Source organism: Podarcis vaucheri, assembly GCF_965113315.1.
Source record: "Podarcis vaucheri genome assembly, chromosome: 8".
Taxonomy (NCBI): Eukaryota; Metazoa; Chordata; class Lepidosauria; order Squamata; family Lacertidae; genus Podarcis; species Podarcis vaucheri.
The window spans coordinates 42,330,103-42,347,201 of NC_138766.1; the positions used below are offsets into that span (position 1 = coordinate 42,330,103).

Sequence of the window (17,099 nt, forward strand, 5' to 3'; positions counted from 1 at the left end):
CTCCCGCCAACGATGAAGTGGATAGGAGCTCCAGAATCACCTTCCTCCTTGAAGGCAGGAGGCAAAGGGCAGCATTATAACTCAGCCAGCCTAGTGGTTTGAAATACGGCATTGCTTTGATTGATGGTTTGCTTTATTGAGTGCTATTAGAAACCACTTTGATCACCCAGTGGTGAAAAATGGCTTACAAATGGTGGAATAAATAATGGGTTGTATCTAGTGCTGCAGTTTAGCTGCACAGCAGACTTCCACTTGCATAATGGTACTTTCCCCTTGTTTCTCATGGAACCTCCCAGACAATCTCAAAATCTGTTCCAGAGGGTTGGGAGACTAGAGTAAATTTTGGGGTTCCATGAGGAGAGGAAAGGGAAGGGAAGTCTTGTAGCACCAGGGGAGCACTGCTCATGCCACATTAGATACAGTCCAATATAAATAAGATTAAATAAGTTAAAGTTTCAAATGAATAAACACAATTTATTTTTTATTTCTTTGAATTTATAACCTGCTTTTCACCACAAAGTCCCAGGAAAGGGCAAGTACTGTTCCACAATACAGTTTTAAAATAATAAAAATAACAATTAAGTTAAGATGGCAACCAGCACCACAACACTGCAGGAAGGGTGCTACACAATAGGGTCTATCGCCACATGACCTTCAGCTGCAGTCAAAAGTGGCCCAGCCCAGGCACAGAATTACTTCCTCAGTTAAAACCTGAGCTGTTTTCGATGAGTTTCTGGTTTTGAAATCACAAACTGCCTTTCCTCGTTTTGATTTCTGGGCTGGCTCTTCCAGGAAACATCACTATGAACAAAGATAATTAAAATGTAGAGACATGTTTTCTTCCATTCTTGCATTTTATTTATTGCACCACACTTCGGTGCAACTCTATCTAGTCTTAATTGTACAATCTACAATTTAATTAAACTGTAATACTTACATATAAGCTAAGGGAAATTTTTATCCTAAGCACATTTTGTGGAATTATGTCCAGCTGATTTCACTAGAAAGTTAAATGCTAAATGAATTTTAGGAATGTCGAGGAATTTAATGCCCCAGAATTGAGTCAGAAGGCTCCTTTTAGCTCAAGTAATGAGAAGATGTGATAGTGTATGAATGAAGGGGGGCAATAGTGACCTTCTTTCTATTCTTTACTGTGTGAACTGAATTTAGCCAGTCAAAGCCATACATTGTATATGACGTTTTTACAGCCATTCTAGAAATAGTCTTCTGGGGCTGAGCTACTTTTCACATCCTCTTATTTTAAACAAACTAAGCTATTTCAGCACTCATCAGACACTCTCCTTCAGAGGTTCCTATAAGATATTTCACAGCAAATGTATTATTGTCACTGAAGAGACTATTTTGACAGTGATGTCTGAACGTTTGTTTATTTCTTTGCTGGTTGGAAGCAATCCTTCCCCTTCCCTAAAAACAACAGAATTGAATTTCCTGAAAGATGGCATGGCTGAATAGCTGGAACCATGACCAGACACACTCCTTAGTGTGGCATTTGCAGGTGTTTACCTGAACACTCTTAAACTGTATTTGTGAAGGGGAGACAGGTGTGGGCATACAAGCCCTCTCTCAGAGTTCTCATGCACATTGACTTGCACTTTTGGTGATGAAACCTTCCTTGTGTTGAGAGTGGGTGTCAGTTGTGGGAAAAGGCAAAATCCAAGCTAAGGATCATGAGGATAGGAAAGAAAGAGGGGTTGGTTTGGTTAACCAATTTGCATGCCTCCCCTCTGAGTCACAATGCAGGATGCAGCCAGTGCCATCACTTATTAACACTAGTTGGGTAAGATATATAAGCTAGCAGGTACTATATTTGCAAATGACTGCTTCTGATCTAACAATCTGCTTGCACTGCTAATACCTTCCAAAATGTCTTAATTTGCTCATTAAATCATAATTATAACCTACTGTACCTTTAGGCACCATAGGAGTTTGAAATTCTACCATTTTGCTTGTTATTTTGCTCAGTGGTCAAGCTGTTCTAGCAATTGCCTGGCCCAGGCTGACACCCAAATGGTGTCTCCATCTGGCCAGTGGGTAGCTGGTTCCAGAAATGATTGACCTTGCTGCTGGGCTTGCCAACACTTGATCTAACTGGGACTTTGCTGCTTTGCCTCTAGGATAATTTCTTTTCCTCTTGTCTGCTGGCTAAGCTAGTTCTTCAGCTGGCGTCTCACCAAGCTCACCCAGTTGCAGCTTTTCCATCTGGTTTATTCTTGGAAACATCAACTGATGTTGCTTCTCAATTATAACTCTTTCATTCTCAGCCCTTTTTACATATATCCTCAGTCTACTGTGCACTGCCTTAATCCCTTCCTAAATGCAGAGCCTGAGTCTTGTGATATAACCTCCTGTGCTCCACACCTGTAGCTCTCAGTAATGTTCTGCTTTCTTTATCTTCATTGCCACACTTTCCTTGTGCTGTGCACATCATTTTTATTCCTTTGCATTCCATAACAGACCTACTTAGAGTACAGAGGCAGCTAGTTCTATACTGTAATGCACTAAGAGATGCTGTGGGATAGTGATAAAGTCTTTGGCAACAAACAACTGAATTGATGTGAGAGTTTGTAATGTTTGTGTACATTCTATATGCTGATAATTTTTAAACTGTATTTAATGTGATTTTCAATATGAATAAAAAAGATTTACATTAACAGAGCAAATGATGAAATACAAACTTTGTTTCTTTTTGTAAAAAGCAAACCCGAGCTTAAAGAATATATGGTCAAACCCACCATATAATTAAATACCATTTAATGCACATGTAAAACATGTGGGGTCCCATAAACTGTAATTTGTCCCTCACAGAGCTATAATTCCCAGCACCCTTAACAAATAACAGTTACCACAATTATTATTATTATTATTATTATTATTATTATTATTATTGAGCCATGTGCATAGAATGACTTTTAAATGTGTGGATATGGGCTATTCATTGCAGCTGTACACATTCAGAACTGGGGGAGTGGGAAGAGGGGGAGGGGCAAAGGGGAAAGTAAGAGGAACTATTAGAGCATAGAGTCCTATTGCAGATATTAATATTGTGCAACATGAAGCAACTGGATGCACAAAAGCTGACTCCTTTTGGAATAAAATGGTCCAGACCCATAAATATGATTCAGAACTTTACTAACCAGAACATCATCAAAACAGGTACAAAACAATCAGTGATACACCCAGAAAGTTGTATAAAGCATAAGCATAACCAGGCATAGGTTCTTCTTCTTAAATGTATAACATAATTATGATCCAGGCTAAAATCAAAGCTCTGTCTGTTCCACAGCTTACATTAGCAGCTCCTGGAGAGAATAATTTTCACATCCTTTTCTCAGTGTGACTGGGGAATCAAAAGACCAAAAGGGGCAATTCCCTTTCAAATGGAAAATTTGCAATTGAATACCTTAATCATGTGATCTAAGGTTAAACACCCATGTGAAGGCTAGCAGACAACATTAACAGTTAATTATCAACTTAGCTGGAAGCTCAGGGACCTCTTTCTAGCTTAGAATACTCTAATGAAATTTTCCAGTGTTGAACCCTTAGCAACATACACAAAGTCATTCTCCATTTCAATGTGCAATTAAACAATTATACTTAACAAGTTCTCCCGGAATTAGGCTTTGAGACCCAGGAGGATTTTTTGTTGTTTTTTTACCTTCAACAGAAGAGTTAATAAACAGAAAGGAAAACCATATGGCTTCAAATGAGTCTGGTTTAGGAAGCTCCTTAAAAAGCCAAACGTTCTGGGTTAAATTTTCAGAAAGTGCAATCTGTCAGATGTGATTATGATAGCTGCTGAAGGAAAATTTTATGGGGTGGGGGGAATAATAAAAAGTTTGCAATGGTCCATGTTTTGTGAGTTGAGATGAAAGATCAGTTACGCTGAAACACACATCCTTGAATAGGTGTGATTTTTCGTTATTATTATTATTATTATCATCATCATTAGTATACATCCCACTCTTACACTAAAAGTCCACAGAACCATGTGCAACATAATTACAAAATAAAAAATTCTAATGCAACAACCAATTTTGAAAAGCAATAACAAAGAACATAGCACAATCAACGCTTACAAATGAAACAAAGCAAAAGCTTAACAGCAGACAGGGTAAATGGTATTACACATTAAAATTGGGAGCAATAATATGAGGTGCTAACACATTAAAAGCCCATTGAAATTAAAGTGTTGCCTAGCAAAAGAAATAAAAAGAGGGACTCTGACAAATCTTGATTGGGGGAACATTTCATGAGGATCGGCACTACCATGTAAAAGCCCCTATTTCTCATGTCAGGTGCCAAGAGCAAGTGTTAACTTCTGAAGCCTAATTTGAAAAGTAGCTCTTATGATGATAACTTTAGTGAATGCTGACACACTATTTGGGCATACATTTCCATGTTGTGAAAAACTGCCTTAGCGTTTTTGTGCTTCTGTAATAAGACACAATGAGGTGACTTTCTTAGTGTGTAGAATGTCCTTCTTCTGCATTGCTCCTTTCTCCTGTCCCACAGCTAAAATCCAAATGGGACACCCTGCCCAGCTGTTTTTAGCCAAAAACAAACAAACCAACAAAGAAAAACACTGGGAGATATCACCACTGACTTCCCATGTAACAATCAATTTCACCCTGATACAGCACGGCATCTTTGCCACAAGTATCTGTGATTAAAGTCACAAACATAAATTTGGCCTTGTTTTATGAGGCAACTGGCAAAGGGCTTTCCTGGTGATTGCTTGAAGCAGTTTTGTGCTGATCCAAGCTCTTGAATGCATCTTGTACTGTAAAGTACAAGAGCTAAATTTCCTTGCACACTGCATTCTATACAGTTCTTACGTTACAAAATTTTGCTAAAAGCTATCAGGCTGCCCACCGGTGTCAATTGCCTTAGCTTTCTCCTTCCTCTTTTCTCATGGCCAGTATTGCACCATTGAGTGAACTTTGGTCACGATGATCTTTTCCAAGAAAACTAAATTGAAATAATAGATGAAGGAGTAAAGACCAAAAGTGTATCAGAAATAACTAATTTCTGCAGTCCACTGAAAGGTCAAGCAGTTCCTTGTCATGCTCCACATCTAGCAACAAGATTCCACTGTGATATTTTCCAAAGAGGTAGCCATGGTAGTCTGCTGAAGAAAAAACAGCAAAAAAATCTTGTACAATCTTAAAATAAGACATTTGTGCACCTGACATAGGCAATGCATCTGATGAAGCAGACTCGAGCTCACAAAGCTTATGCCATAGTAAATTTATTTCTCTTTAAGGTGCCACAAGGATCTTTGTTGTTTTTAAAATATTTGTGGTTGTCCATGTGTTTTGTGCTATTAGTAAAGCCTTGTATATGTACCACACTTGCATCTTCATTTTGTTTAGGAAACTACAATGAGCATGTCACTGAAATCCAATAAAATATAAAGGAAGAAAAATGTACTGCACAACTGATCGCCTATAGCAGGGGTCAGCAACCTAAGGCCCATGGGCCACTAGCAGCCCACAAGGCTTGTCTAACCGGCCCATGCGCATGGGCGCTCCTCCGACCCGGATATGCACCGGAAATAGCATGTGCACATGCATACGAGACAGAGAAGCACATGCACACACGCTATTTCTGGTGCACTTCCGGGTCGGAGGAGCGCCGGAAATAGTGTGTGCACATGTGCACAGGCACTCCTCCAACCTGGACAAATGCGCATGCCCACACGCTCTGGCCCATTCTCTGACAGATGGAGCGTTGACCGGCCCATCCTCCAATTAAGGTTGCCAACCTTTGGTCTATAGCTTTGGATATCCTCTTCTCAAACTGTTATGTGATCCATGATCCTAAATTCATTAAAAGTACACGGGATGGGTGGGACAAAATGAAACCCTCCCCAAAGAACTATAAGGGGAATAAATTTCTCCAATTTGGGGGGAAGCCGGTAGATGCTTACCATAAGTAACCTTAGGAGGCAGCCAATGACTTTCCATTTTTATTGCTTTAGTAACTTAAAACAAAAACAAAAAACAACAACAACCATGCCACTTACTGTGTTGCAAGACTCCCCCAACCCCAGCTTGCTATGAGCCACACTTCCTGGAATGCCTTGAAAGCAATGCCACATCATATTATCATAAAACTGTAGAGTTGGAAGTGACACGAAGGGTCAACTAATCTAACCATGTGCAAACCCTCCACCTCCCGCCCCTCGCAGCTTGCATTGCATCAATAGCCAGCTGATGTAGTTTGGGCTCTTTTCATAGCTTCCCATGGACCACACTTCTGGAAGGTAAGTGGCAATTGCCTTCCCAACATGTTGAAAGAATTTCTCTTTCCCCATGCCAGAAAGTAGCAGAAAATCTGTCTTTGTAGCCACAGTGGGAGAATAATTTCAGGAAATTGGAAATAGAGATAGTAATGATAGTAATAATACTACTAATGTTCCAGGGCAGGTTACAACAATTACAGGTAAAAAGGTTAAGGTAAAGGACCCCTGGACAGTTACGTCCAGTCAAAGGTGACTATGGGGTGCGGCGCTCATCTCGCTTTCAGGCCGAGGGAGCCGGCATTTGTACGCAGACAGCTTTCCGGGGCATGTGGTCAGCATGACTAAACTGCTTCTGGTGCAACAGAACACCGTGATGGAAGCCAGAGCGCATGGAAATGCCATTTACCTTCCCGCTGCAGTGGTACCTATTTATTTACTTGCACTGGTGTGCATTTGAACAATTATAACACAATATTGAAAACAGCTTATTACAACGCAGAACCATAAAAATAAGATGGGCCCTAAAAATATACATTACAAGTGTCAAAAGCTGGCTGAAATTAGGGTGCAGAGCTCTATGAAAAGAATAAGGTTGGCACGATCCACTCAGAGACTGGGAACAGGAAGGATTATTTAAGAATTTATAGGAAAATATATTTAAGGAAGCAAAAGGGGAGTGCTGCAGAACCAGTCCTTTACTTCATATTACTTTGTAGCTCCTGTAAAACGATCAATTGTTTTCTTAACATCTAAGTGCAGGGCATTTCTATTTCATTTGCAAAACACTCACACAGAAAATGACTCTTCTCTTTAACACATCTGGTACTTGCCAGTAAGTCCTTTTTCCAGACGAGAGAAAGAAAGAAAAAGAAAGAAAACCCGTTTTCATTTTGCTCACTACATCCGTCTTGCATCATTTCAATGCTGGGTTCAGCCTGAACTTCAGAGAAGCATTATGATGTTTTGCACAAAAGAGCCTATGTTTTACTAGGAACACCCAAAATAGCAAGCAGTAAGCAGCGACATACTGTGAGTTTTCAAATCCCAAAGCATAAGTGCCTTTTACTGGCAGGAAATTGTTTCTTCCCAAAGCTTTCAGAAGGCTCTGAAGTCAAAATAACTTCTCCTTTCTTTCATCAGATTTTTAAGCCAATTTTTTTTGTATTATTCATTCTTCAAAAGCTAGGAGGGCCTGGTGCCGCACAGGTAAGTTTTCAATACCTTTTTTTAAAAAAAGAAATATTTGTACTGGTTTTAATAAAAGAATAAAATCTAAAACGACTTCAAATGGGAGTTTTGGAAAGACCAATGCTCTAGCTCTGAATACGTTTACTTGGAATTGACATCTTTTGATTGAGGTGGACACTTTACACTTCAAGAAATGTGTTTTGGATCAGAGTGCAAATCTTCTTCTTGTTTACAACAATAGTAGCTTACAATCATACTGCTATTTATTTTCTCTCTAAGCAACCTGGTAAACTTGGATAGGCAGAGAAGTAGTGTTTTGTCTAAAGGTATGCATCAAGATGGAGCCAGGTATGATAAAGTTGTACATATATTTCTTTCGCCTCATTGTCATTTGAAATCTATGAAGTGTTTTTAGGTTTTGGAAGCAGCATAAAAAAATCTGCGAAACATCTTTGAAGCAAATACAGTAATGGGATAAAAAAATAACCACATTTAATGATCATATCATCATTGTCACAGCAATAAAACAAATGGTTTCTTTCCTGCTGAGGAGAGATAGAGAATGGGACTTTTCTGTAATTTCTCCAATATAAATATATTATTTTGTGCAAACTTGTTCAGATGTTATTTTAAAAGTTTAGTAAATGTTGAATATATCACCAACAATGCAATCCTAAGCATATTTAGTCCAAAGAAGTCCAATTGATTTCAGTGGGAATTAGTTTCTAGTCACTGAGTGTGTGTTTAGGATTAGTTTTCCTTAACTAAAGCTTCAGTCCTAAGCAAATCAACTCAGAAGTCCATTCAATTAAGCATTCATGAGGGAAAATTTCTACTTTTATGCCAAAGATTTGTTAAAGCAGTTATCTATCTCTGCTCATAGAAGGCACCAAAATTTGATCAAAAAATACATGGAAACAATAGATTTGCTTTCATTCAGAGTATCTTCATTTGATTTTGTGGTACTGCAGAGTGTACAGTTCCCTGATTCCTTCAGAAACAGTTTCATAAATAATTTGTTCCATAATTCAGCACCTTACTACAACAGCGGTCAACCTCAGCAATTCATATTTCTCTTTCATTTTGGTTTATAGTTTCAAACAATGTGCTCAGATAGCCAAGACCTCTGAGACAAATTGCTATGACTTTATTGAACTGCAGATTTGAAATTGTAGTATGCCATGAAAATATTACCACAAACACTTTCCTTTAGGAAAGAACTATTGAAAATGCTACTTAAATTAAAGCTACAGGGATAGTTCTGGATTTATTTATATGCAAAAGTTTGGAATTTTGCATGGGAGGAGGCAGAACTGTAACAGCAGAAAAAGTTCTATGTGTATACACAATGACTGGAAGTCTATAAATTAATGCAAATATGGCTTGCTCTAAAGAAATATATGCATCTTGGAATATTTTTTGATGAAAATCAATTTTTGATCATGCTGAATATACTGTTCAGTTTTTAAAAAATGTTTTTTTCATCTACAGCATTATAATTCACAGGTTCAAAATGTTTTGCTTATGAGCAAAGAACCTGTTTTAATAATTTAATTTTTAAAAATTGTGATGGGAAAACTGCAGCTATAGTTACTCAGAAGTTTGAAGTTCATTGTATATTTTAAATGGTTTAACAAGGAGCAGTTGTTGTTGTTTTCAAATGTGCCTTTTACTGTCTTTTCTTGAACTTGTAGATAAATTGAATAGACTGAGAAGTTCAAGTAAAGACTAACCTTATACTGAAGACAAGTGGAACATTAAAACCTTGAAGACAAAGACATAATTCAGCCAAAGTTCAATGTGTTCCATTTATTTCAATGAGGGAGAGAACTAAGCAAGTGGTCATTTTGATGGATTTTAGTTAACCCAAATAGCACAAATAACTGAAACTCTTCAAAATAAGAGGCAGGAAGACACTGTGAATGGAGTTATAGGCCAAAATTCAGCTTAACCCTGGCCATACAAACAGAATGTTTCACCCTAAAATACTAGCTCTTGACTCTACACCCACACACAAATAGTTTTCCTTTAAATTTTGAAAGATGAAGGGTTTTTATTTTATCTCTTTGACACTGTGAGATTATTTCAGCTACAGTATGTTTTTAGGTAGGTTGAAAATAGATTCCTGTTTCTCAAGGTGTCTAAAGCGGAAGAAATGGTCATAGCTCCATCAAACAAAATTACTTTTATGTTGAGAAAGATGAAAACACCAGCAGTTAAAAAAACCAGCAACTTTTCCTCTCTTGAAACTTCTTTTCTGTTTGAAAACTCTTCTACATTTTAAGGCATGGTGGATGCTGTGTTTTAAAAAGATACTGACAATTTCTGTATTTAAACACTTCAAGTAAAGCATACAATATCCGTACCTTTTGAGAGAACAGATTTGGAGCTGAATTGTGTCCTAATTTTATCAATGCTAATGAAAGAGAGAAAGAAAAGAATTGTAGCTCTTGTGTGTCTCTGAAGACTAGTTCACACATTCATGAACATAGCTTGTTTTTCTCATCACTTGAATGCTCAGTTATTGAAGCAGGTTCACATATGCATGTTTGCTTCTTAATTACTACAACATCACATATTGACATGCCCAAATACCTCTATTCTCAGTGCACATCGATCAAGGGAGGGAAAACTCTGTATTGCTTGCATATATTATTATATCTGTCCATAGCTTCCACATACGTAGCTGTATGAGTGGGAGACATTGATAAATGTTCAAATTATCATGCAAAACTGAGAGCAGACCCTAACATTATTTCAGTAATCTTGGATCCCTAGCTCCTGAACAGGAATTATGAATGGCGCACTGCAAATATAAAGCCAAAGACAGAATAATATTGCTTTACATAATGCTGAATGCAGTGTCTTACAATGGCGTCAGTTCTCACAATCAGCCACACACCATCAATCCGGTATATAGCAATGAAGTGTCAAGAAATTAAGCTGTTGTATACAGGGCTACCAAATCTTGCTTGCCATAAATAAATTTATGGACCTATATGAGTGAACTAGCTCAAAATGATCAGATATCAGTGTAAGAATATTCCATTGTACTTGTCTTGTATTTACCAGACAAATGAGGAAGGAGTGAAAATGCACATATTGGCCACACCTTAAGCACAAATAGGCCTTCCTGCTGCATCCATTGTTGCTGTTGTCATCCATCTGTCTCAGTGGACAATGGAAGAGTGTGCCTTTAGGGTAAAGTCAAACTGCTGGTGAGTTACAGCACTGTGGCTGTAGAGACCAATATGGGGGAGACATGTTTTATTGCAGGTGGGGCAGATGAAGGTTTCTGATTTTGCTGCTATAGGTGTGCCATGGTGTTTCTTCTCTCTGTGCTTCTCCCAGCAGTCATTCCCCCTCACTGCTGTTGATACATGGCCTGACTGTCTGTCTCCAGGCACTGCGATCATCCGCAAGGAATTCCCAAATGGCAACGATAATGTTGTCAGCATTCATTTCACATAGACAGCTTTGTAATGCAGAGAGCTGGTCTGTCAATGGGCCTGGTGCCTGAAGCCAGCTCCCCGGAGAGCACGTGCTGGGAATGTGCACTTGGGAGAGTACATCTCTGTTTGGAGACCCTGTCCTGCCATGTTTGACATGGCCATTCATTGACAGCCATCCCTTCAGCTGAAGTGTGAAGGGCTCCTATATATGTACTGTACAGATGCAGATGTGTAGGCCTTTACTAAACCAATGGTAGCTGTGTTAGAGGAGGCTTCTGAGTGTACATCTGTACTCTTCACTCTTCCACAGGGCATGTGGCCAGGATATGGCATTGGGGACAAACATGTGACCAGGCAGAGTATTGTGGGCAGGCATTCTGCATCAGCCACACATGTATGCAATGGCTTTTCAGGCATCAAGTGATCAATGTGTTTGTATGAATCAGTCCTCAGACAAGACATTTTTACATTCTTTCCGTTGGCTACAGGTAGTCATGTCTTAAATTAGGGCCAATCCACAAGGGCACAGAGTGTATGACTGGTTTATTTTGTGTCGCTGTCTTTCTAAATTCACTTTAGCTGCAGAATGGTGAGTGAGTTGCTATCTGGATTATGGTGCCTTTGCCATCAGTCAACCAGTTTTTTGAGAGTTCCCCTTGTCACACCTAATTAAAAGAAGTCCTTACATGACCTGTTAGCTGTCCTAACCCCTTTACTTAGTTCCATACATTGATATACTAAAGGCCAACATGGAGCTTTTGCTGGAAAGCAAGAGACAATTGAAGTGCAAGCAAACACATCTTTGATAGCTTACTCTGTGCTATAGATAAGGAATCTAGGTATGAATCTGAGTTGTGAGATTAACAGTGCAATCCAAATTTAAGATCTGCTTCAATGAGAAAGTTTTGGAATAGGCAGATCTTGGTCTGTCCTGGCTCAAGTCATCTTGGCTGAACTGAAGCTATGCTGGTGGAACTTAAGCCGAAAGAATTTATGCCATTGTAAATTCCCTAATGTTATGCATTAGCAAGGTTTTTGTGCCAAGTGCTCTTTAGCTGACACTATTGCTTCTGCCACTGAGTTAGAGAAAGCCATCTTGTAATTAAATCAGATAGATGATACTCCTCAAGCAGAGAATAGCTGATAAAATTATGCGGAAAACCCAACAAGACTTAGAATAACAGCATCAGAAAACAAACCAAAAATTGACCAATGCTGTTGTACAGGAAGCAAAAATCATACTCAAAGAACTGAACACAAAGTGTGTTTACCAGTGGTTCCTCGTCATCCCGGAAATAAGTGACAAGTGGGGTGCCACAGGATTCTGTCCTGGGCCCACTGTTGTTTAAGATATTTATAAGCAACTTGGATGAAGGAATTGAAGGGATGTTCATCAAATTTGCAGATGACACTAAACTGGTAGAGGGTAGCCAATGCCACAGAAAACAGAACCAGGATACAAGATGAATTTAGCAGATTAGAGAATTGCCCCTAAACTAACAAAATGAATTTCAATAGAAGCAAATGTAAGGTTTTGCACTTAGGCAGGAAGAACCAGCTGTATAAATATAAGATGGGGGCACCTGGATTGCCAATGGTACATATGAAAAGGATCTAGGGGTGTTAGCAGAGGACAAATTGCACATGTATCAGCAGTGTAATGCAGCAGCAAAAAAGCAAGTGCTGTTCTAGGCTGCACCAACAGAAGTATAGTGTCCTGATCAAGGGAAGTCATAGCCCAACTCTATTCTGCCTTGGTTGTTCCTGGAGTACTGGGGCCAGTTTTGAGTACCACAATTTAAGAATGATATTGATATTGACAACTTGCAACATGTGCAATTTCATTGTCCTGCATGGGACAATGGCAATAAAGACATATCGTATTGTAGGAGGGTGACCATGATGCTCCAGGGTCAGGAATGGTTATGAGGAATGGTTGACGGAGTTGGGTATAAAATAAAAAAATCCTTCCAGTAGCACCTTAAAGACCAACTAAGTTAGTTCTTGGTATGAGCTTTCGTGTGCATGCACACTTCTTCAGATACACTGAAACAGAAGTTGCCAGACCCTTCTATATAGTGGACCCTTCTATATATATCTGGAGTTGGGTATGTTTAGCTTGGAAAAGAGAAGGCTAAGAGGAGTTCTGATAGGCATCTTCCAATATCTAAGGAGCTGCCGCATGGAAAATGGTGGAAGCTTGTTTTCTGCTGCTATAGTTGTATGTCCAAAACCAATGGCTTCAAGTTATGGGAAAGGAGATTTCGACTCAACATCAGGAAGAACTTTGATTGTAAGACATATTTGACAGTGGAACAGACTCCTTTGTAAGGTGATGGACTCTCCTTCCTTAGGGGTTTTAAAGCAGAGGCTGAATGGTCTTCTGTCATGGATGCTTTAGTTGAGATTCCTGCAATGCAGGGGTTGGACTAGATGAGTCTCTGGGTCCCTTCCAACTCTACAGTTCTATGATTCTTTGACTGTTCCTGTTGCTAGTGGTGTGAGGGTGGAATAGAGAATACTGCTGTTAAATGTAAGTTCTAAATTTATTTAATGGTGGAAAACATATATCATAGTATTGCTTTATTATATAAATTTTAAAATAAGTTTAAAAATGAATTTTCACATGGTTAAAAGTACTTGTTTGAATTCCTTCCCTACCAGTGAAGATTCCTTTTAAAAAGCACTGAAAGTGGTGGCAAACAGGATCCTATACTTCTGTGGTGCCCTACACAATTTCCAGATTTCTGTGTCATACTAACTCCTCTGAGCCATAGTAACTCCTCTGTAAGAGTGTACCAGCACCATCTGGCATCTATCAGATGTTAGCTAGGGCAAAAAATGAGAGCATAGGACTCCTCTGGACCTATTTCCTAAGCATTCACCCTCATTTGTTTGCCCAAAGCTCACAGGAGGAGTTTGTTTATTTTGCAGGTAGATTATAGGGTAATGAGCATTCATCCAGATTTGATTGTGGGGTGTTGATGCCTCTTAGTATTGATGCTTTGTTGCCTCCACATTTTTCAATGCATTTGATGACCACTTTCCTAACCACAAAAAGTCTGGGGTTTTTTTCTTAATGGGTTTGTTGTGCCAGGGTGACAGAGCCCTTTTGTCCACTTTAATTAAATAAACCTAAATTTCCAGTATGCACTTGAATTGTTTCTGCAGAATACTGGCAATCTGAAGGCTACCATAGCAATTGTTTTTCTAGTGCCTTGCTCCTGAGATTTCCAGTTCCTTGTGGAGATGCTGTGCTGGATCAAATGTAGTTTTAAATGTACCTGATGTGCATATAGTCCCATAAAGTGAGTCCCAAATGTAGCCAATGAAGCTTAGCTCTCTCTTTGTTTTTATGACCACAGTCTTCTCCAGAAAAGCATTTAAGCTTTCTTAATTTCTCTGATCTTTAATGAGCATTATTTCACATATTTTTGACTGAGCTCATCTTCATCTTTCTAAGGACTGCAATATATACACGCATCATCAATTACCGGTAGATAGTTCAAAAGTATCTTATTTTCTGTCATTAACATATTTGTGTGTGTAGACACAGAAAGCTGAGCAATCAACACAGTTTACATCTGCATAGCATTTCCAAAAGCTCCTCATGGATTTCAGGAGTCACTTTTTTAAGGAAAATGAGCAGGTATTCCAGCTATCTAATGATGTAGCTTTTGAATCCAATTCAATTTATATGTTAAATGTGTTGTAATGAACAGTGAAGTGGTCTGTTAAGGATTCCCCTCTATTCAGAAGTGGAGCTAGCTGTGCACCCGGGGGCGGGACTAGCTGCCCGGGGGGTGGGGCTAGCCACCTACCTTGCCACCCACGGAGGCGGGGTGAGCATTCAAGGGGGCGCCACCCATGGTGAGCGTCCCCGGGGGGGGGAGGCGCGGCGATGTTACCTCCCTCTGGGATGACATCCAGGTCAGACTGCACCCACCACACACCCCTTCCTCCGCTAGTGCCGCTATTTATATTTGGTTACCATCTTTTCTTTTCTTTTTTCATTTTCCAAATGGCATCTTGCCATATCATATAGAAACCTATGTATCTGTATTATTTAAGAATTGGCCTGAGACCCTTAATGACTTCAATTATGACAGACTAAACTATTCTCATTTGCTTTCCAGTCAAATGACAGAAGATAATGCATGTAGAAAATGTGAGAACAACAGCTTCTTCCAGAGAAAAGTTTAGTTCCACCCCAACATAAAATTTCCAGTTTCAGATTGAGAGGAATGCCATTGTATTTTCTTTCTTGTAAAAATAAATTAATTAAAAGCTGAATGAAATAGAATGAATATTTCAATCAACCTTTTATCTCAATTTTTATACATCTATATCATCTATCTTTTATTTATTTATCTAATTAATGACTGCTTTTAATTTGTAATTTTAATTTTGAAGCTCATATGCATGCACTAATTTCCCCTTTTGTTCATGCAATAAAATGGTCACAACAGATTGCTCTTACCTAAACTATAAGTCTGTATAAAGCACTGCCTTCTTTCATAAACTCAGGGTTAAATCTACATTGTTCCAAACTACCTTGGCATTCAACTCAATTTAAGGCTATTCTGAATAATTGGTTTCCACTAATAATATTTTATTTTTGTTCTATCCTTCTTTGTTCTCTTCTGCATAAAATAGCATAAAACTATTACGAAGCTTTTTACGTGTGAGCCATACTTAAAACATAAAACAATATAACAAAACGCATAAAAAACAATGTCTCCTAAAATTCACCATGAACAAATAGCATTTAGAGTATGCACTGCAAAGTGCAGTGTTTTTATGTGTTACATAGCAATCATAAAGCTACTTGTCTTGGGTTAGTTCCATTTGACTTATGTGAAACAGTCCAGTACATACCTCACACCAGGAATAAAGAATTGGAAAATCAAGCATTTGGGTAACACATTGTCAGAAATTATTATTTGCTATATAAATGAATAAAACCAAACCAAACAAATATAGGCAGATACAATCTGTTCAGGCAGGCAAGAAATCTCTGTCTACCCCAGATGAATTCACACAGGTGTGCTCATAGGCAAACAGCATCTTCCATTAAAGATTTAGAATGACAATGTTCACAGGAGCACCTAGATTTAATCTGAAGCCTCAATCGCCATAACCTTTGACAGGAGATGTTTGTGGGCAGGTCTTACGGAATGGTCCAACAGAAACAGAAATAAGCTTCTCCAGGCCAATTCTGAATTAAGGACCAAGGATCAAGTCTAATTCAGTCTAAGTTGCATGTTTGGAGTTAGGCCCATTACAAACTGAATCCATGGGAGCTTGCCTGATCCTACCAGGGAGAATCAATGGGCTGATTGTGACCAAGCTTTGAGCTATTTTATTCTGCTTATTCTAGTGATTATGATTTATTATTACAAGCCAAATAGAGTCAGAGATCTAAATTTAAACAGATCCTCCAAGTGTCCCTATTTTCCAGGGACATCCCTGATTTATAGAAGCTGTCCCAGTTTCTGATTGATCCCAGAATGTCCCACTTTTCCATAGGACATCCCTATTTTCATTGGAGAAATGTTGGAGGGTATGGAGGTATCTGATCCCTGAGCTGTCTGAAAGCAGCCCTGTATAGGAAGATTTTTTAAATGTTTAATGTTTAATAATTTTTTTATATATGTTGGAAGCTGCCCAGAGTGGCTAGGACAACTCAGTAAGATGTGTGGGTATGAACAGTAAAATTATTGTTATGGAACGGGGTGTCCCTATGTTCATTGGAGAAATGTTGGAGAGCATGAAATAAATGAATGACATCCATGAGCAGGAATATGAGTTGGACTGCAGGGTTCTTCAGCAGTTGTCTCCAGATGTTGCGCATCATCCCTGACCAGTTTAGTCAATAGTGAGAGATTATAGGAGTTGTAGTCTAACAGCATTAGGAAACCAAGGCTGAAGAACACTATTGGAGATGCATCATACTTTTGTCATGGGGACACCACCACATCTACTGACTTTATTGATTATATTAGCCGTGAGCTGAAACTTGTTCTACATTTCTCAGAAGCTTTCTTTTGCTGCAAAAGAGGCTTCCATTTGTCTGCATTGCTTGCAGCACACTTGGGAGTTCCTTAATAATTTCCATGTGGGGTAGGGTGGGGATAAGCTTACTTTATCATAAGGTAGTGATGGGTGGTATGTGTAAAACAGGGATGTATAGA

At 38.8% G+C, this 17,099-nt stretch overlaps 1 protein-coding gene across 4 annotated transcripts in view; it reads left to right on the plus strand.

Annotated features, from left to right (window-relative positions):
• Nucleotides 1-7,234: 7,234 nt before the first annotated feature.
• The window catches only part of LOC309539283 (cadherin-19-like), a 72,365-nt gene continuing 62,500 nt past the window's right edge, over nucleotides 7,235-17,099 (plus strand). For all 4 annotated transcript variants that reach the window (XM_082235263.1, XM_082235260.1, XM_082235262.1 and 1 more), the window contains exon 1: nucleotides 7,235-7,471. The gene's annotated coding sequence lies outside the window, so the exon portion shown is untranslated. The remainder of the gene's footprint in view (nucleotides 7,472-17,099) is intronic.